The following is a 22700-nucleotide window of genomic DNA, read 5'->3' as shown; positions in this document are numbered from 1 at the left end:
GCCTTTACCCAGTTTCTATGTGCACTCAATAGACGCGCTAGGAATTATATTCATTTTCCTACAGAGCACACAGAGTGGCTGGAAGTCAGGAATGGCTTTTATGAACTTAAAGTGATTTGTTACCGGCGCTAACCACACCCAATCTGTGATAAAATAGTGCACAAAATTAAAATTCAAAATAAAATGTGTCAAGGTGATCACTGATCAAATTCTCAACCTTCCAGGAATGTGTACAGATTCCTTTCAATAGTAGCTTGTCCGGGATGGGAAGGGAGCAATATATAGCAATATATAGCAATGCCTACAGCAGTAGAGCCAAGACATACATGTTTTATCCAGATTGAAAAGAACTTATTACACTATTGTATGCATTTTTTTTTTTTTTTTCATGGTGTATCCCTGCTATCTTCGCTCCCTTCCCATCCCGGACAAGCTAGGAATGGCTTTTATACCATAGCCGGGATACCATGTGTGATTGGTGCAATCGATTGCACCCATGTTGCTTTGATCCCGCCTAGTCAGAGTGAGCATGCTTACCGCAACCGTAAGCACTACCATTCCCTGAATGTACAGGTGGTATGCGATGCCACGATGAAGATTATGCATGGGGTAGCCAAATTCCCTGGTTCCAGTCACGATTCCTCTATCCTGAGAAACTCATCAGTTGTCCATGCTTTCGAAGAAGGCTATTTTGGACCTGGTTGGCTGGTGGGTGAGTACATATTATGATGTGTTAACAAACAACTCTTGGTTTTCTCGGAAATGTTGTATGTAATAATGTTAACACAAATTATTTCATATTTGTGCATGATGGATTATAGGTGACTCAAGATACGGAATTAGGCCATGGCTGTTGACCCCTGTGGCAAACCCTCAATGTGAAGCAGAGGAGAGGTACAATGTTGCCCATATATCTACGCGATCCGTCATAGAGAGGACATTTGGGCTTCTCAAGACAAGATTTAGGTGTCTCGATAGAACTGGTGGGGCTCTTCAATATAAGCCTGCTAAAGTGTCTGATATTATAATTGCATGTTGCATTTTGCACAATGTGGCACTCCACAATAATGTACAAACGGACATACGTCAGGGTTTGGAGGAGGAGCATCCCGTCAATTTACAGCATGAGCGCAACTCACTATTGCTGTTTAGCCTCACGATCCGGTCCCAGTCCCTCCTCACTGCCAACTGACTACGTACAGTGATGCGTCAGCCAGCAGGGGATACAAGAGAATTGTGTTCCCGTGCTGCGACGCGTCACATGGTACGTGAGTCAGCCAATGGGGAGGAGGGGAGGGAAGGAGCTAGATGGGAGGCACCTTGGGCGGGGAGCAGGGAAGGAGCTGCAGGTTAAAGTGTGTGTGTGTGTGTATATGTATGTATGTGTGTGTATGTATGTGTATATGTGTGTGTGTGTGTGTATGTATGTGTGTGTGGGTGTGTGTGTGTGTATGTATGTATGTGTGTGGGGGGGTGGACGGCACCATGATCAGATCCCGCCCCCCTCCCTCCCACTCCCGCCCCCCTCCCGCTCCGGCTCCCTACAGACCGCATATCGCGGTCTGTGTCTGTCAGCGCCTCGCCTGTCTGCAGTGCGGGCGCGCTGACTGAGGGAGCGGGGCCTTAGCCTGACACTGACCAAACAGCCAGTGGTGTTGAGACACGTATGAATGTCATAAACACATTTTTTTCATGTAAGCAAATACATATATGTTCATAGTACTACATAGATGTATTCATTCTTTGTTATGATAAATACATTTGTCCAAATACCATTCACTTAGGAAACAGATAAATATGGTTCGCACACCTTTCTCTTCTCTGCTGTGTGGACAATTGCATGTGGCACCGGTATGTCATTCATAAACCGGTTGTATTATACTTCTTATCAATAAAAGGTGTTGTGTGTAGGTGAAGAAATAATGTGTACTAAATCTATATTTTATGTACATGCTCTTTTTGGTTATGCATACACAATAAACCTACTATGTCGATAGTCAATAGCTAGTGCAGTATGGTTACATACAATGTTTCTTTTGCAGTGTGACATGTGAGTCACAATGATGTGTACACTATTGTGTATTTCAGATCATATTTGACGTATTCTAGATGTTGTTTCATATCACACACAAAATTGTCAATTCTGTGTGTTGCTTACCTTAATGAACATGTCATGACAATGATTTATATTCATTCATGTTTTCTTTTTCAAGGTATATCACTTCAATGACTGCTCATGGTATGTATTTCAATTCACATCTGTCACAAGATGTGCAAACCTCGATACAGGTATAGTTACAGGATGTATAAACAGAACGTAATGACAAAGATGTGACAATTGGAACATGTCGTTTCTGTATTGTGTACGTGCGTTTAGCTACACTTGGTGGTTATTGTGCAGTGTGTTTTACAATCATTAAGGACATTACATAACATGTAATTTAGCAAACGTAACAACATCCATTCGTGGAATATAGGGGTGGGGGGAGATAAGGGGATAAACCCTGCTCAGCTATTGATTATGGGAGGAGAACATCCATTGATGCACATGAGCGATGTTAACACTCAATGCATGTTTGTATGAAAAGACCCGAATGTTTTAAACATCATTAACATTGCAATGTATGTTATTAGTTGTTGTATCACTTCATCTTCATGTTGATTACTACATTGTCACATGTGTATGTATAAGTGAAAGATGTGTGTTGATTTTACGTACATGTAACATGTGTCAAAATGTTAACACCATTCCAAAGTATAGTTCTTTGGATTCTCAACTTTTCCTAATTCATTCAACACAATGACAATGTTGTTAATATAATTTTTATTTCATTTACGTTAGTTATTCATAATGATCATGATCCTTTATAACTAATGTCAACATATGAACATAAATGAAGTGGACATTTGCATACGCACACATTTCAGCAACAGTGTGTGTGTGTGTGTGTGTTGTAGTTTTTGTGTGATGCATGTATTTCTACGTGAAATAATATAAACAAACATAATAATGTTGCTTTTATCATCGGCCTCACTTAGCTATGTATGTGTTGAACGTTTACTAATAACACTAAACTATAGTTAGTCGTGTGAATAAAATGTACACACAAATGTTCATGGTTTCATGATCTTTAACTAACATTCATTAGCTCATGCATGTTAGGTTAGCACAACTTAGGTGAAAATATAAAATGCACACGACTAAACAGTTTCTATCACCTCCCTATTGTTATTGTGTACGTTCAGATACAATGTCTACGAGTTGTTATGTAGCATTTACATTCTTTGACAAGTCACACGTGAGATTATAATATATAGTATATTCATGTGTTTGCTGAGTGATAATGTTGGTTGCATATATCTCATGGCAATACAAATAATGTTAGTAGAAAAGAACAAAAAAACAATATAAGTTCTAACTTCAGTGCTTAGCAACATCATTATGTTAATTAAGTGCATAGTAAATATTTGCATAATAGGATAACATTACACTGGTGACACGTTTTATTGAAGCACGGCTAGCACCGCAAGCCGGGGGATGCCCTCAGCGTGCCTGCGCCCTCTGCACGCGCGTCCAGGGCTCCCTCCGCGTCCGGGTGTAGTGCTGTGCTGTGTATCTGTCAGCGTGCTGTGTGCTTCAGTGCAAGCAATTGAGCAGTCCAGACGTGTGCCCAGCATACCCCAGAACCAGTTTTGATCCATTCTGCGATCGCCGACGAAACCGGAAGTGACGCGACGGGCCGGACCGGAAGTGACGCGACGCAACTTCGGGAGCGAGGGGGATGACACACACCTATGCTGCGCATCGATTTTTATGTGTCTAAGCACAAGTTGCTCATGTAAGTGCAATAGCAATTGCCTATTTTCAATATATCAAACGTGAACATACAATGTTGCACTAGAGTCGTCTTTTTCATTCTATTGAGGGTTGTCCTGCTGACATCAGGGAGTGTCCACAAGCCAGACCCCCCTGCACAGTGCTGAATCCATTTACTGCATCTATTGCTGTTTCAAATGCTGTATTACAACAGGCAGAATGTGAGTTTCCATTCATGATTCCTGTGTTGATTGCTGTACCTGTATAGACATACCACACCATATTTATTTTCCTTTGCATATATATGGTGACACCTGCGCTCCCCACAAGCTTCTCTTCAACTCCCCGAGGGAGCCCTGGTGTCCCGCGATGTGGGGGACGGCGGCAGGGGGTTCCGGGGGACCCGGCGGACCCGGCAGCGGGAGGGAGAGCGCCCCGATCGGAGGGCGCTCCTCCGCTGCTTCAGCGCGCGCCCGGCACCCTCCGGCGCGCGCCAGGTTACTGCTGCGGCCGAGAACGGGCAAATGCTCGAATAAACTCGGCCGCAGCAGTATGTAGTGATTGTTAATCTGCGCACCAATCATTGAAAGCATTGTTATATATTTATTATAATAGTTGTTCGCTAGTCGTCACAATCATCTAATATAACGATTGGCTCATCTGAAATCATACATTGGTCCCATGTATTCATCTGCGACATCTGTGAAATACAGCAAACACATGATGTTCAAAGATGGCACATTTATATATGTCTCAGCATGACAACGCTTAACACATCTCTATATGATTGTGGATATTCACGCATAAGTAACGTATATGTTTAAACTGCAAGGATAAAACTACAGATACAGAACTGTCTCATTTTTCAAATGGCGTTGCTGGCATTACTACTGATATGTTTTTTCCGGTGCCTGTATACATAATAATGGGCGCGCACAACGTCTGTTGCGCGCACGTCACGAATGTGTGGACTAAGTCTTAGCGCATGCGCAAAACGATGTGTACGCTGTGCATTCAAAACATGTCCCTCCATGGTGCTGCTCGCAGTACGCATATCATGGCTGGAAGTTTTGATATGGAAGCGAAACAAATTCACTTCTACACACGTACATATCTAAACTTTGTAAACGGACGTGTGCCCACGGAAAAAACATATGATCAGCCAATGAGCAAACAAAATACATTTGACGTCATGTTAAGGCACCGTGAAATGCACGCAAACACCCCTCCCACTGAATGAACATTGGCCTCCAGCGCTGTGCACGCACCGCCCCACCGACGCTCGCGCATGACACACTGCACTGACCGTAACAATAAGCTACGGGCACAGCCAATACGGTTTCACGCGCGCACGTTGGTTGGGGGTGGGGCTTGCATCAGTAACCTTTTTAAGGACGCCTTGGGACATTACCACGGTCCCACGTCATATGTGGGCGACACTTTGTTTTAATATGTTGAATGCTAAACAATGAGGTGTGCGTTACAGTTAGTGTAACATGTTGAAATGATACTTTAAAAGCGATAATAATCTAGGATTTAGGACTCCGTCACCAATGTGTACTAATGGTTCGTCATGTAGTATATTGTTATAGGAAATAATGTCTTTGTGCACGCTACATGTAAGCCTGTCTGCAATGTTAAGCTGTATCCACTCATTTGGCTAACAAATGGTGTATATTATTAATGTAGACATATATAATTTGAGTAAAGGCATAACGAAATTTGTATTTACCATTCTTGTAGAAGTCAAAACTGATTTGGCTGCAACTGCTCGCTGCAGGAAGGCACAACAGTATCATCCATGGTTGAGGCAACCATTGAATCCTGAATCACACACATCTCCATGAGGGCGTCATATGGATCTGCAGTGGCATCTTCAAACAAGACGTCCGGAGGTACGTACAGTTGGTTGTTTTCCCATCCACATTGGTATTGCCCTGTAACAGGGGAGTTATCCCTGTTCAGGTAATGTGCCTCTAATCCAGCAGTGTGGTGGTTAACTGCTGGTAGTCAATTAACAAACACCACCTGCCTGATTAGATGGCTTAGAAAAGCCTGTCTTTTGAGACAGGAAGTGAGACTCCTTAGCTCACACCTGAGCTGAACTTGGAGACACTTGTCTTGAGCCCTGCCAGAAGAAACAGCAGAGCTGCTTTCAAGACACAGGGGAAACTTCTAAACCTGAATGCTGACAAACCCTGAAGAAAAGGTAGCAACCAGGGACAGAGAAGATTTTCCTTCCAAACCACAAGGAACAGATAAGACTTTTATTTACAAGACTTTTTATATCTGTTCATTTCATGCTATATGTTTGGGGCTGGGAGACATGCTTATCTAAGGGAGTTGTGAACCGCATAGTATTTCACTAGAAATACTCCCAAGTGAATAGAAGCTTTGTTTACCCCTTGTTTGGATGGTTTCCTGATGTTAAGGAAAAGGCGCAATAAAAGGCTTATTTAATTTCACTATAATCAGTCTCCCTTGCATACCTCTGTGAGCGTCCGCCTACATGCCCATATAAGTTTGGATACATATCATAGTAGTTATGTCCATCTTGCATCTGGTCTGGCTGAATGGAGGGTGCAGGTAGATCAGCAGATGCGACAGTTGGTGCGGCTTCAGTGTCACTGGTATTAGGCAAAAATATGCTATTTAACAGAAGATATGTTCCATGTTCCATGGTAAGTTTAAATGATGGCGCAACATGCCAGCATCCATATCGTTGATCTAGCCGATCATGGACAGGCTCAAAACATTAATTTGCGGATAAAGTGAATCGTACAAAAGTTTTAAAATTTCGTTGTATGTCAGGTTGTTGGTCGTATGGATATTTCTTTTGGATCAAGTCATAGATTTTGGCCACGTTTGCACTTTTCTCTGGCGTTGATTCGATTGCTTCGTAAATCATAAATTTGTATGATTTACGTGGATGGCTGTGCAATGTGGAAGCTTCTGCCATTTCTTCTCTCTTCAGGTGTACGTTGGGTGAAGTTGAACGCATACAGATGTCTGCTGAATGTGTGAATAGTTACATGTTATCTTCGCGGTTTCTTCCAACCGCAGCAGTTATACACCTAGGTTCTCTCCCACAAGAAATTTGTTACAATAATTGGCTGAAATTCTTTGGGTAAGATACTCTTTTCAAAGGAATCGAAACTTTACTTTCGGCTTAGGCAATCAACATGTGCAAAACAAGTAGAATCTTTGAATTAGAATAACAATGTGTGTGAAATCATCTACAGTGGTATGATGAACAGATTTCTGGTTACACTTAGCTAGATGTAACCATACACACACATCTGTATGTTTGTCTCTTTCTATTTTTCTCTCTGTCTGTTTATCTCTCTTTCTCTCTTTGTTTCTCTCTCTCTTTGACTCTCTCTGTTAGTCTCTCTTAATATATACATAGGTATAGATATATACACTACCGACACACTTTATTGAAGTGTGGTCGGTACCGCAAGCCGGGAAATCTCCCGGCTTGCTAGTGGCCGCCCCTCGGCGTGCCGCGCGTCATAGACGCGCGGTCACGCGTCATCGGGAGCGTGCGCCCCCTGCACGCGTGTCCAAGGGCTCCCCGAGGGAGCCCTGGTGTCCCGCGATCGCGGGACAGCGGCAGGGGGTTCCGGGGGACCCGGCGGACCCGGCAGCGGTAGGGAGAGCGCCCCGATCGGAGGGCGCTCTTCCGCTGCTTCGGCGCGCGCCCGTCACACTCGGGCGCGCGCCAGGCTACTGCTGCAGCACAGAACGGGCAAATGCTCGAATAAACTGTGCCGCAGCAGTATATAAATAAATATATATATAATTAGATATATATACATATATCAACATATATATTTATCTATATATAATTAACTATATATTGTGTGTAGATATATATATGTATATAGATATGTAGATATATATATAGATATATAGATATATATATAGATATCTATCTATATATCTATATCTATATATTACCTCTGTGCGCGTCCTCCTACATATGGTCGTCAGAAGTGGGATGAGAGGGGGTCCTTGAAGTTAAAAGGGACCCGGAGATTACCTGTGAATTTTTTTTGTGCTTTTTGCCTACAAACAGCCTGAGCAACATAAACAAATAATTTCATGCAGCAGAGATCAGAGTTAAAAGGATACGCACCCAGGCAGGAAATCTACACTGCACTGAAACTTACAAAACCACAGATTGACTCTTTTCCCCGATTCCAAGAGGAGAAAGAGAGACCGTGCTGAAGCAGGTAAACCTTATTTGCCTATCACAAATAAAGTGTAATATGGTCATTGAAATAGGGTTTTTTCCTTCCAGCTGTAGTCAGGGTTCAAGAAGTAAGTTAGCCCTTAAAAGGGATAGGCGTTTGTTGTTTTCAAATGTTTCGCTGAAGCAGTGAATACAGATGGTGACACACGAGCGGTACTGATTCTGCAAGTAAAGGCTGCCACACCGCATAAGACTACCAGTTGTGAATGGAGTATATGCAGAAAAGTGTGAAAATTGATGCAAGACTGTGCTGAAGCAGGGGAATTTTCAGTCAACAAGTGCTGAGGGTAAAATTGCCCTACTGGGGAAAAGGAATTGCTGAGCTGTGTAAAAGGTATCCCAAAGTGTGAAGAGTGAATGCAATAATACCCAAAGTTGAGACTGAACATTACTGAACTCAAGCAGAAAAACACATTATTGGGCTGAAGCGGCGGGTATTGCACCTAGCAAGTAAATGGTGTAAAGCAAACAGAAGTTTTTACCTAGCAACTGCACATCCAGCATACCTAATGAGATTATACCTAGCAAGTAAATGGTGTAAAGCAAACTGCACATCCCGTATACCTAAAGAGAGAGAATGTGTGCACAGCACTGCTGATATAGTAAAACTTACCCAAGAAAAAGAAAAGTCTACAGAGATGCCTGTGAGAGCTATGACCTCTACAAGCAAAATATGCCCACCTGTAGGACTACCACAATTGGGGGTTCTAGCAAATACAGTGCCAACAGCTGCAATAGCGCCTCCTGAGGTCAGGAAGAAAATTACACCTGATGGAGGACAAGATGCAGCGTTCCTGTAATGAACCCTACCCCACGGAAGAGTGGCCCTTCAAGTCCAATGAGGAGGAAGACATCTCTTATGGGGATCCCAAACCGAGTCACACCCACAAAACACCCCAAGAATGGTGGGGGTGCCTGAACTCGGTACGAACCGAAAAGACCGCTCCCTATGATGACGATTATGATCGGCAGGAGAAAGAGCGGGAGCAGTGGATCACCGAATATTTCCGCCAGCTATTACAGTTGCAAGAAAAGCCTGGCGTATACAATGAAGCCGCTGAAGTATCAAATAAAGAAGGAGACCCCAGTAATCCGGATCGGACGGAGTCATCCAAAACAAAAAGGCGGAAAAAGAAAAGCAGTTCTTCACTTACCATGGAAGGAACAGACACGTCCGCGGATCCTGTGGAGAAAAAGGGGGACCGAGTTGCCCTGCAGCCTAGAGAAAATGGAGAATTCGTCCTGCGAATAATCGAATATCCAGAGGGCCCAAGGCAGAAGTCGTGTACCCCAAAGAAGTGTCTGTCCGGTGGCAAGAGTGAGGAAACCTCAACCAATCATCCCAGGGAAGCGGAGCCAGAACCAGTGAGTGACGGTCCCTTGACCAGCCCTGAAGACGACCTGAAAATTGCCAGGCATGACTGTGATCTACTCCGGGAACAATTGAAACTTGAGAGGGAAGATAATGCTGAGTTACAGAAGACGGTGCTCGCAATGTACTCTGAATCTGGAACAGAATTGGACGATCTCAAGACTGAGTTAGATACTGCAAACGCTACTATTTCCGCCATGGATGAAAAGCAAAGCCAATCTGATAAAATGATGACTACGCTGAAGCGGAAGTATGAGGAGGCACTAAAGCAGATGATAGTCTTTCAGCAAGAGATTCACACTCTTCGCATAGAGCTGAATGCCGCACAACAGGAGGTCAACAGTGTCCGGACAGAGGTGGACGTATCTCAGAAAGAGGTTCAGACACTCCGTAGAGCACTGGATCCCTCACATCATGAGACCAACAGCTGCCGCACAGACCTGTAAGTCTCCAGAAAGGAACTACACAGTCTCACTGAGGAGCTTGACATTTCTAAAGAAACTATTGTCAATCTTAATACAGATCTCAAAGTCTCTCAGAAGGAGCTTCAGACCCTCAACCTAGAGAAGGAAGTCTCACGCCAGGAGACTGTCATTCTCAAAGCAGATGTGTGTAAATGGAAGGAGGACTGCAATGAAGCCCTGAATAGTACAGAGAGAAAAAGGAGAAAATTTAAGATTACAAAGAGAAAACTTAAAACTGGATGAAGAAAATTTTAATTTGACAGACGAAGTCAAGGAAAAGAATGAAAAGCTGCACGAGCTTAAAGAAATAAATAGACTGTTGGAAGGTGAGAAGTTTGAAGCAGAGCACCGACTGCAGAACCAACTGCAAGGTCTGCGTACGCACCTCCAGATGGCCGAGGAGAAGCAGCGAACTCTGCAGGAAGACAATCTGCAGGCTGTTAAAGAAGTACAGATGCTGCAGGAATGTCTGATTACCCAGTATGTCCCCGCAAAGCAGCCTGAGAAACTGAAGGCTACCCTGAGCCTCACCAAAGCATCGCTAGAGGCCAAGCTTAGAACCCAGGTGACTCGGCAAAAAAGGGAGCACAAGAAGGTCCAGAAACTGAAACAAGTAACTGTGGCCCAAGCAAAGAAATTCATAGTGCTTCACAATGCAATGAAAATGTAGAAGCAAGCTCAGAAAAAAACAAAGTGTACAGATAAATTCCCTGAGAAGAGACTTGCAAGAAGCACTCAAAAAAAACAGGGATCTCTCGCGGATGAGATTACAGTTCTACAAGGACAAGTATTGACCCTAACTAAGCGTCAGTATCCCACAGTCACAAAAACCCATGAAGACAAGGGTGCAGTGAGAGCTGGGAATACCGCTCGTCTGAAAAACAAGGTTGCAAAATTTGAACCACCTAAACAAGCACTAGCAAAACCTTCAGCCACTCAACAGGCAATAAAAGAAGGTACACGTGCTGAATCAAAACCAGAAGAATCCTTAGCTGATGAAGCTGGAAAGATGGGACAAACTCTGGAAGTGGATATGGATTTGCAACTTAAACCCAAAGAGGCTGAACTAGCAATGCCTTTAAGTGGAAAAAGTGCAGAGAGACAGCTTCAAGAGCGGAAAACTCAAAGGGCTGTTTCTAAACGATCTGCAACTGCTGCCATACAGTCTACCGGCAATACAATGAGCACCCGACGCGAGGGAAATCTCATGACCGTGCACGTAGCAAAAAGACTATACTTAGAAAAAGTCCTCCTCAAGCACCTTCGGGAGGAGACACAAATGAACTGGAGAAAGGGCTCCGATCCCAGCGGGACTGAGGGTTCTCTTCCTCCATCCACTCTCATTCAAGTCACAGAGAGATCTAGAATGAGAGTGGAAGGATGAGCTTTGGCCTTGGCAAGCCCGAGCTTCCCACAAAAAGGGGAGGTATGTAACAGGGGAGTTATCCCTGTTCAGGAAATGTGCCTCTAATCCAGCAATGTGGTGGTTAACTGCTGGTAGTCAATTAACCAACACCACCTGGCTGATTAGCTTCTTAGAAAAGCCTGTCTTTTGAGACAGGAAGAGAGTGTGCCTGAGTCTCACAACTTGTGAGACTGACCATGGGGACAGATGTCTTGAGCCAGCCAGAAGAAACAGCAGAGCTGCTTTCAAGACACAGGGGAAACTTCTAAACCTGAATGCTGACAAAACCTGAGGAAAAAGCAGCAACCCAGGAACAGAGAAGACTTTCCCTCCAACTACAAGTAACAGATAAGACTTTCCTTTATAAGACTTTTTATATCTGCTCATTTCATGATATATGTTTGGGGCTGGGAGACATGCTTATCTAAAGGGAGTTGTGGACTGCATAGGTTTCACTAGAAATACTCCCAAGTGAATAGAAGCTTTGTTTGACCCCTTTGTTTGGATGGTTCCCGGATGTTAAGGAAACAGGCGCAATAAAAGCCTTATTTAATTTCACCCCAACAAGTCTCCCTTGCATACCTCTGTGCGCGTCTTCCTACAAACCCTTTATGATGTAATTAATGTGTTCCCGCAGTCTCCGTTTCAGAGGTCTGCAGTTTCTGCCAACGTACTTGAATCCACACGGGCACTCCAGTAAGTACACTACATGGGTGCTGCTGCAATTTATAATATAGTTGACTTCATATTCCTTGTTGGTTATATTCGAATCTACTGCTGCTAATACTGAATTTACACGCACAGCAATTTGTGCATGCCAAGTAGCCCTTACACCCACTCTGCCAAGTAGATTCTGTTAGCCAGGTGCTGCCAATGGCAACTTTCTGTCTCAGGCAGCTCGGTGCCAAAGATTGCTTTAAATTTCTTGCTTTCCTAAAAATTATTTGTGAATGAGTAGGGAGAATTGTTTTTAACTTCTCAACCCTAAGAATTCCCCAATGCTTCCTTATAATTCTTTTAATATCTAGATAGCTGCAGTGTGTGCATGCTCCGAATACTTTCCAGCTCAGCGCCAGACCCTATGACTGTGGTTACAATTATTCACTGAACTTTCGCCTGTGAGTCGCCGGTAGGCGCATGTCGATGACATCAGTGTTTGCCACGAGAGTCAGAGTCTGTGTTGCGGCGTGAGAGCTGTGTATCGTGTCGGGAGTTTCCCTACAATAAATTGCTAGTACATATTCTCCCTTGTGAATCGAGTGAAGAGACGGTGACTGAGGCGGCAAACGATGGGGCTGAATACGTGTCCCGTGAAGTGTGACCACGACCCAGCGGACCACCCCTATCCGACAGCTGATGCGGAGTACTGTGCCTCTGATGACCAGATGCTTGCTGCAGTGGTAACATGTCCCTAACATGTACTGCCTGATGTTTTCCATGCAAGTGCACGTGCAATACTTACCTACCTGTGATGAGCTAATATAGTCACTTTTTTCCAACATATATTTTTATTTTTCAAGAAGCATAATAACATAAAAAGGTGGAAAGAAATGGAGAGGGGGGGAGGGTACAAAAAAAAGAGAGAGTTGGGGGGGGGGGGGTAGGTCAGTGGGATGACATCCAACATGCGCTCTACGCAGGGAACGAACATTCAGTAATACTTCTTACATCCTTCGCTAGGTCTAAGTCTACTTAACCGTTAGCAGTTGTTTCTGCATTCCTATTTTTTATTTTGTAGTTCCTATTGGGTTCTTCCACATATAGGTCTCCCATGGGTCCCATGTTGTCAAGAAAGTGTTGTAACTGTCGTGTATTAGGCTTGTCAGTCTCTCCATTGTCATTATATAATTTATCTTGTGTATTACCTCTAAGATATGGGGGGTCATTCTGTGTCCAGTGTTTTGCGATTAGGGTTTTAGCTGCCGATAGGATCTGTGTTATCAAGAAATCCAATTTTCTCTCTAGTCCCTCGTACGGTTTTAGTAGGAGCACTGTTTCTATGTCCCATGGTAGCTCCACGCCTGTTACCCTTTCTATTAGTCATCTGATTCTTCCCCAGAATAGAATTATCTTGGGGCAGGACCACCATATATGTTTAAATGTGCCGATTTGGCCGCAGTTGCTCCAGCACACGGGAGAGGTTAGTGGGGAAAAAGAATGGAGACGAGCTGGCATGTAGTAACACCTGTGTAGGACTTTTAGGTTTGTTTCCCTAATCAGTGAGCAGCGGGGAGGCTTTAGCTATCCTTTCATGGATTTCTGCCCAGTCTTCTTCCTTTATGTGAGTCCCTATATCATATTCCCAATCTGAGATAATTTTGCTTGTTTGGCCTTCATTTTGTTTCAATAGTGTCTGATAGAATTGGGCAATCGTCCCTTTGTTATATTGACCTCGTTGGAACAGGCTCTCAAAGTTAGTGAGTGGTCTGTTCCAAGTGTCGCTTGGTTGGATCGAGGAGACATAGTGGGCCAGCTGTATATATTGGAATATTTGTGTGCTTGGGATATTATATTACTCTCTTATCCCCATGAATGATTTAACCCTGCCGCCTTTCTGCATGTCTCCTAGCTTGGAAAGCCCTTTCTCATCCCATTGCTTAAAGATATTCGAGTTGTGTGCTGGTGCGAATTCGGGATTAAATCTAATTGGTGTTAAAGGTGAGGGGATGGAAGAGATCTGCTTGCGTTTACAATTTTTGTCCCAGATATTCATGGAGTGTAATAAGATTGGATGACTTCTATAGCTTATTTGTCTGTTCGCCTTTTTTGCCCATAGAAGAGACGCTAGCTCCTCGTACCCAGCTTCTGACCTCTCTATGTCCACCCACGTTTTTTTTCCTGGGGCTGCGGACCAATAAATTAGCGGGCTTAGTCTGGCTGCTTCGTAATATTTAGCTAAATCTGGTTGACCCAGGCCTCCTCTAGCCAGGGGGAGGACCATTAATTTCTTCTTTATTCTGGGCTTTCTACCGTTCCAGATAAATTTAGTTATCTCTTTTTCCAGGTCTCTGATTATATAGATTGGGACGGTTACTGGGAGCACTTGGAATAAATAAAGTATTCTGGGTTATAGGTTAATCTTTACTGATATTATTTTACCCGACCAGGATAGCTGGTATTTTGACCAGGCTTCTAGGTCTTTTTTCAAGCTTTTAATTAGGTTCGGGTAGTTTGCTCTATAGGTATCCTCGTATAGTCTTGTGATATACACTCCCAGATATCTCATTTTGTCTGGCAACCATTTTATTGGGAGTTTTTTCTTTAGTGCGCTTTCTGTTTCCTGAGGTATGTGCAGGCCTATAGCCTCTGACTTAGTGTTGTTCACTTTAAAGTTTGAAAGTTTGCCAAATTCGTCTAGTGTGTCAAGTAGGTTTTTTAATGAGGTATCTGGGTTAGTCAGGGAAAGTAGAGTATCGTCCGCGAATAAAGACACTTTGTATATATTATTCCCTATAGGGACTCCCTCTATCCCTTGGTCCTCTCTTATTCGTGATGCTAATACTTCTATGCACAGAGCGAACAGCATTGGGGAGAGCGGGCATCCCTGTCTGGTTCCGTTAGAAACTTTAAATGGTTCTGAGGTATATACTGAGGTGCGAACTGTGGCTATTGGGTTGGAATACAGTGCCTTGATGCCTTTAATTAAGTTTTCATGCAGGCCCATCTCTCTGAATACCCGGAACATAAAGGGCCAGGCCACTCGGTCAAAAGCTTTCTCAGCGTCTAGTCCCAGGATCAGGGTGGGGCGTTGATTCTTATTGCTGTTATGGATAATGTTAATTACTCTTCGGATGTTATCCGAGGCCTGTCGCTCTGGTGTGAACCCCACTTGGTCTGGGTGGACCAAGGAATTTAATACTCTGTTCACTCTGGTATTTAGGATTTTGGCAAATAGTTTTATGTCTGTATTGTCTGTAACTCGAGCATAGCGCCGGGTCTTTTCCTTCCTTTAGTATGACAATGATAGAGGCTCTTTGGGATTCTTGCGGTGGTGCTTCACCATCTAGGATCTTATTGAACCAGCGGACCAGATATGGCTTCAAAATGTTCTCAAATTTTTTTAAGTAAAAGTTAGTGAACCTATCTGGGCCCGGGGCTATGGAGTTCTTAAGAGATTTGATGGCTACTGAGACCTCCTCTGATGTTATTGGGGCTCCTAGTTGGGCTGCTTCTGATTCGTCCAGTTTGGTTAATTTTGTTTTTTTAATATATTCGTCGACCTTTGTTTCTAACTCCCTGTCGGCTCTTTCAGGGTTTGTCAGATTATATAAATTACTATAATACTGGACAAACTCTTTATTAATTTCAGCTGGATTGAATGTTAGACTATTTTGGTTGGTTTTTATGCTATATATATTAAGGCTCGCTGTTTTATTTCGGAGTTTGGTCGCTAGTTGTCTGTCTGCCTTATTGCCTTTTTCGTAAAAGGTCTGATTTGTCCATCTCATTGCTTTTTCGGTATTTTCTATCAGTATGTTTTTAAGTTCCAATCTATCTTTATCAATCTTTGCTCTGACTATGTCTGTTGGGTTTTGTTGGTATACCTCTTCATTTTCTCTGATACTATTGTTTAGATCGTTTATCCTCTTATTTTTTTCCCTTTTCCTAAAGAGGCAATACTGATTGTCTTACCCCTAAGAGTAGCTTTATGTTCCGCCCATAGTGTGCAGTCGCTGACTTGCCCATTATCGTTTATTGAGAAGTAATCCCTTATAGCAGTCCCTATGGCTTTTTTGGTATCTGGTAACCTGAGCAGAAGGTCGTTCATACGCCAATGTGTGCCCGTCGACCTTTGGTGTAGATCTCTTATGATTAATGATACTGGGGCGCGGTCTGACCATGTTATATTGTCTATTTCTGCTTTTGTTATCCGGTCAGCCAGTTCTCTAGATATGAGTATGTAATCGATGCAAGTATATTGTTTATGCGGGGCCATAGAAAGTAAACCCTTTAGTTACGGGGTTCATTAGTCTCCAGGCGTCGACCAAACCACCCATTCTTATGTTTTGTTTCAGGGCCATTGAACTTTTCAGTCTTGAGTGATGCTTTTTACTCGTGAGCTTCGCCTTATCTTTATTGCAGTCTATAACTGTGTTAAGGTCACCTCCAATTATTAAATATCCCTTCTTGTTGTGGTTTATAACCTCAAAAGTCTTGTTAATGTAGCTTTCCTGGTCTATATTGGGGGCTGTAACAGGGGACTTACCCTGTTCAGAAAACTTGCCTCTAATCCAGCAGTGTGCTGGTTAATTGACCAGCACCTGGCTGATTAGAGGTGTTAGAAAAAGCCTGCCTTTGAGACAGGAAGTAAGACTCCTTAGCTCACACCTGAGCTGCACTAGGAGACAGAGCAGAGATTCCTGAGTCGCACAATTGGGGAGACAGACCAGAGGAACTGCTGTCTTGAGCTGCAGAAGAACTGGGCTGTATGCTGATAGCAAGACAAGGGGACCAGACCTCAAAACCTGGACAGACATTGCTGTAGCACACAAAGGTGCTTACCCAGGAGAGCAGAGAGGACTTCCTCTACAGCTTCAGGAGAACAGATAAGACTTTCTTTTGGAACTGTAATATATTTGTATATATGTTTATATTTTGGGGCTGGTAAATAGCTTAGCTAACCAACCCAGTCAGAGAGAGGGCTGAGCAACATGTGTAGATAGTCTCCAAAGCAGAGATAGGTTTTTTTGTTTGGCTTATTTTCATATATTTTTGCTGTGTTTAAAGTGACAGGCACAATAAAGCCTTGTTTTAATTTCACCTTAAAACTGTCACGCTGTGCAGCCCATAGACCAGGCCAGTCCCCTGTACTGAGGTGGGATGTTGAATATACACACCGACAGCAGAGGGAGCGGGTCCGGGATGTGGTTGTAGCGTGGCCAGGCCTGGGTTAAGATTTAGAATAGTCGTTGTACTTGCCGAGTTCAGAAGTATAGAGAGTTCCGTAGTTTAAATCCGTTTCCGTGTCCAAGGGTCTGAGAGCTAAGAATCGTGATGGGTAAGCTGAAGTCGGGAGCCAGAGGGGTAAGTCAGACAAGCCGGTTCAAATCTGTAGGAGAAAAGACAAAAGACACAGTTTCCAGGCTACACAGGAAGCAAGGAGCTATGCAGAGCAAGGAAATGAAGTCACAGCCGGATATTTAAAGCGACAGTGACCAATCCGGACGAGGGGCATGGCAGAGGCGTGTTGAGGAGCTGCTCGTGAGTGGCTGAGAGACCAGGAAATAGTAGAGCCCAGCTGAGGGTCTGTAACACCAGTGCCAGAATCCAAGATGGCGACGGCAGAGTTCAAGGTATGCACTGGGCGGCGGCATGGGTAGCGACGGGGGGCAGGGGCAGCAGCCGCTGCAGTACTGGTAGTGGGTAAGGAGGGGTCACGCCGCAAGGGACGTGGCCCCCGATTCCTTACAGTACCCCCCCCTTCAGGATCGACCTCAGGACGATCCATCCAAGGCTTCTGCGGAAATTTCTTGTGGAAGCGGTCCAAGAGAACTGGAGCATGGATCTCCTCCTTGGGTACCCAAGAGCGTTCCTCTGGGCCATAACCCTTCCAGTGAACAAGGAATTGTATCTTTCCTCTGGATACACGAGAATCCATGATTGTCTGGATTTCGAATTCAGGTTGTCCTTGGACCGTGACTGGTTTGGGTCTATGGGTCTTAGCAGGGAACCGTTTGCTCTGGACAAATGGCTTGAGCAGGGAAACGTGGAATACGTTTGGAATCCTCATGGAAGACGGAAGTTGCAGACGAAATGCCACAGGATTGATTTGTTCCTGGATCAGAAAAGGCCCTAAGAATCGAGGTGCTAATTTCGGGGTCGGAGACTTCAACTTGATATTCTTAGACGAAAGCCAAACTCAGTCCCCTGGCTTGTAATTAGGGGCCTGTTGACGACGGTGGTCTGCCTGAGACTTGAATTTCTGAGCGGCGCTAAGAAGCGCGGACTGAATCTTGATCCATGACTTCTGAAGAGTAGTTACCCGTTCATCAGCCGCCGGCACTCCTATCGGAATGTTTGAGATTGGCAGTCGACTTGGTTGGAAACCATAATTCACGAAGAACGGGGTTTCATGCGTGGATTCATTACGAAGTGAATTGGTTGCAAATTCTGCGCAAGGTAGCAGGTCAACCCAATTATCCTGGGAATCGGAAATAAAACACCGCAGGTATTGTTCCAGCGTTTGATTAAGTCTTTCTGTTTGCCCATTAGTTTGGGGGTGATAGCCTGACGAGAAGGATAGCACCATGCCAAGCCTCTTGGAGAAAGCCCGCCAAATTTTCGATATAAATTGTGTGCCTCGGTCCGAGACTATGGATGTAGGTATCCCATGGATGCGAAACACCTCCTTGGTGAAGATATCAGCTAGGGTGGGCGAGGAGGGAAGTCCTTTGAGTGGAACAAAGTGGGCCTGTTTTGAAAAACGGCCAACGATGACCAAAATGGTATTCATCCCTCTGGAAGGGGGTAGATCCACAATGAAATCCATTGAAATATGTGACCATGGACGTTCGGGTACTGGCAAGGGCATGAGCAAGCCTGAGGGTCTTTGATGAAGAGTCTTGTTTTGTGCGCATACTGGACAAGCACTAGTAAATTCATGAACCATCTTTGCCATATTAGGCCACCAAAAAGTACGTTTGATAAGATCCAAAGTTCTTTTGAAACCGGGATGGCCGGCTGAACGGACAGAGTGACCCCATTCTAATATCTTTTGATGAAACCTGGGTGCGGCATAAAGAGTTCCTTCCGGTACCTCTAGACCACTCAGAATTTGTGTTTGAGCTTCAACGATCTTTTCGAGAATGTCAAATGAGTTGGCGGAAATTATAAACTTAGAGGGTACGATAGTTTCAGGGGTTTCTTCGGATCTTTCCTCCGGAGAAAATTGTCAGGACAAGGCATCAGCTTTGGTGTTTTTAGAACCAGGAATATAGGACAGAGTATAATTAAATCTTGAGAAAAATAGTGCCCAGCGAGCTTGACGAGACACCAGACGACGTGCATTTTCGATATACAGAAGGTTTTTATGGTCGGTCAATATAGAAATAGGTTCGCGGGAACCTTCCAGGAGATGTCGCCATTCCTGTAAGGCCATCTTGATAGCCAAGAGCTCTCTATTGCCAACATCATAGTTCTTTTCAGCGGGCGAAAACTTCTTTGAAAAAAAACCGCATGGATGAAGCTTATCTTGAGGGAAGAATCTCTGGGACAGGATGGCGCCTGCACCACAATCAGACGCATCAACTTCTAAAGTAAAAGGAAGACTAACATCGGGATGTCGCAGGATGGGTGCCGAGACGAAAGCTTGTTTCAGGGTTTCGAAGGACGAGACGGCCTGCGGAGGCCATACAGACAGGTCAGCTCCCTTCTTGGTAAGGGCCGTAATGGGAGCCACAGTGGTGGAAAAATTTCGGATGAATTTCCTATAGTAATTGGAGAAGCCCAAAAAACGCTGGATGGCTTTGAGAGAGTTGGGCTGAGGCCAATCCAAAACAGCATTAAGTTTTTCAGGGTCCATTGAAAATCCTTTATCTGAAATTATATAGCCTAAGAAGGCAGTAGAGGTTTGATGAAAAAGACATTTCTCGAGCTTAGCGTAGAGATTATTGACACGAAGGCGAGCGAGAACGAGCCTGGTATGCTGGACATGATCTTGAAGATTTTTAGAAAAAATTAGGATATCATCCAGATAGACGATTACGAAAGAATTGAGAACATCACGAAAGACATCATTCATGAAATCCTGAAAAACAGCAGGAGCCTTGCATAAGCCGAAGGGCATTACAAGATACTCGTAGTGGCCGCTTCTGGTATTGAAGGCAGTCTTCCATTCATCGCCTTCTCGGATGCGAACAAGATTGTAAGCTCCTCGGAGGTCTAGCTTGGAATTTTTTTTTGCCCCTTGAAGCCTATCAAAAAGTTCGGAGATCAGCGGAAGGGGGTATCAATTCTTGACTGTGATGAGATTGAGCCCTCGGTAATCAATGCATGGTCTCAGGGATCCATCTTTCTTTTTGACAAAAAAGAAACCGGCACCAGCGGGGGACGAAGAATTACGGATGAATCCTCTTTCAAGGTTTTCTTTGATGTATGCTGCCATGGCTTCAGTTTCAGGGAGAGACAAGGGGTAGCATATGCTTCAGGAAGAGCGGAATCATTAGCCGGGGTCGTTTCCACTCCCGCGAGGACTGTGGTAGGAGAAATGACCGGCAATAGTGAGGCGTCTGACTCTGGCTCCCACTGAATTGTCTTGCCATCCCTCCAATCAATGCGTGGGTTGTGCTGCTGTAGCCAGGGTAATCCTAGGATAACTGGAACGGCAGGAGAGTGCATCACATCAAAGGATATGATTTCGGTATGAGTACCGGCAGAAAGGGTGAGAGGAAGAGTCTTTAACGTGATGAAGGCAGGTTGCAAAGGACGACCATCAATAGCCTCGAGGCCAATCGGCGATTTCTTAGTGATGAGCGGAATCTTGTTGAGAGTAGCAAAATCTTGATCCACAAAGTTACCACCAGATCCTGAATCAAGAAAAGCGGCTGTGGTTACGTGAAAATTCGGACCTTCAAGCGAGACTGGAAGCATAATTCTCTTAGGGAGTTCCTCTTCAGAGCTAGGGTGAGAAGATATGGACCCCAAAATGAGTCCCTCTTGCCCCATTGGTCGTGTTTGTTCTTTGGGCCTTAAAGGACAAAAACGTACCGTATGTTCAGGAGATCCACAGTAGTAGCAAAGGCCCTCATTCCGGCGACGAGCCCTTTCGGCAGTCCGGTCAGGAGTTCTATCGGCAGTCCTGTCGGTATTACGGAACTCTTGACTGGCAATCTGCATGGGTTCCACAGTGTCTAGAACAGGACGAATAGCTGGGAAGGATCTGGGAAGAATAGGGTCAGAAGAGAAAATTCTGGGACGCTGGCGTTCATGACGGCGCTGTTGAAGGCGCTGATCCACTAGTATGCATAGTGCGATCAATTCCTCCAATCCCTGGGGGCTGGGCTGAACTGCAAGTTCATCCTTTACAGAGTCGGACAAACCTTGCCAAAACACAGCAATAAGGGCTTCTTGGTTCCAATGTGTCTCCGCCGCGACAGTCCGGAATTCCAATGCATATTTGGCTACGGACCTACGACCTTGAGACAATTGAACAAGAGAAGCAGCGGCAGTATCTCTGCGGGCGGGAATATCAAATACCTGCTGGAATTCTTGGCGGAAGAGCTGGTAATCCTGGGTGGTTTCCGCACGCAACTCCCAGATGGGAGAGGCCCACGCCAAGGCGTCCCCTGTTAAAAGAGAGTAAACATAGGCTACCTTGGTGCGTCCGGTGGGGAACAGGCTGGGAGAAATCTCAAATTGTATTTCACAAAAAAAACCACGACAGGCTAGAGGTTCTGATGGCCGGTCGCCACCCTGCGCGGCTGGGGCCGGAATAGGCTGTAGTGAAAGCTGGGAAAGCAGTTGTACCAGGCTTGTGATCTGAGTTCCCAAAGTACCAATGTAAATCGCAAGTTCCCTGATTAGTTGGCCCACCTCAGTCAGGTCTGTTTCTGTTGGGCTCTGCATAATGTCACGCTGTGCAGCCCATAGACCAGGCCAGTCCCCTGTACTGAGGTGGGATGTTGAATATACACACCGACAGCAGAGGGAGTGGGTCCGGGATGTGGTTGTAGCATGGCCAGGCCTGAGTTAAGATTTAGAATAGTCGTTGTACTTGCCGAGTTCAGGAGTATAGAGAGTTCCGTAGTTTAAATCCGTTTCCGTGTCCAAGGGTCTGAGAGGTAAGAATCGTGATGGGTAAGCTGAAGTCGGGAGCCAGAGGGGTAAGTCAGACAAGCCGGTTCAAATCTGTAGGAGAAAATACAAACAGGAGCACGACACAGTTTCCAGGCTACACAGGAAGCAAGGAGCTATGCAGAGCAAGGAAGTGAAGTCACAGCCGGATATTTAAAGCGACAGTGACCAATCCGGACGAGGGGCATGGCAGAGGCGTGTTGAGGAGCTGCTCGTGAGTGGCTGAGAGACCAGGAAATAGTAGAGCCCAGCTGAGGGTCTGTAACACCAGTGCCAGAATCCAAGTGTCAGGGTTCTGCTCGCCACAAACCAGGACCGGACCGCGAGGCTGAGGTGGGGTTGTAAAAGCACCGACCTGAGACCGCGCAGGCTGATCCGGATTGCGCAGTTCGTAATCATATGTCGCAGGATCAGGATTGGAGAAGACAGCGTCGTCGTTGTAGAAGCCAGGGTCAGGACAGGAGACATCAGGATAAACATTGTTCAGGCAAGAGTTCGGCAACAGGTAGTCAGGAGAGCCCCGCTTCAGCTTAGGAGCGCGGGGTTGGCCTCTGCGCGAGCGATGACCATGGCCCATGGTACTGGTCACAGGA

The 22700-nt window shown here is 44.9% G+C and overlaps 1 long non-coding RNA gene across 1 annotated transcript in view; it reads right to left on the bottom strand.

Moving 5' to 3' along the window:
• LOC142496650 (uncharacterized) overlaps positions 1-22700 on the bottom strand; it is a 61267-nt gene that overhangs the window by 16110 nt on the left and 22457 nt on the right. The gene's annotated exons all lie outside the window — the stretch shown is intronic.

Source organism: Ascaphus truei, chromosome 6, assembly GCF_040206685.1.
Source record: "Ascaphus truei isolate aAscTru1 chromosome 6, aAscTru1.hap1, whole genome shotgun sequence".
In the NCBI taxonomy this organism is placed as follows: Eukaryota; Metazoa; Chordata; class Amphibia; order Anura; family Ascaphidae; genus Ascaphus; species Ascaphus truei.
Note: the sequence above shows the minus strand (reverse complement) of the source record. Positions and strands in the feature narration are given on the sequence as shown.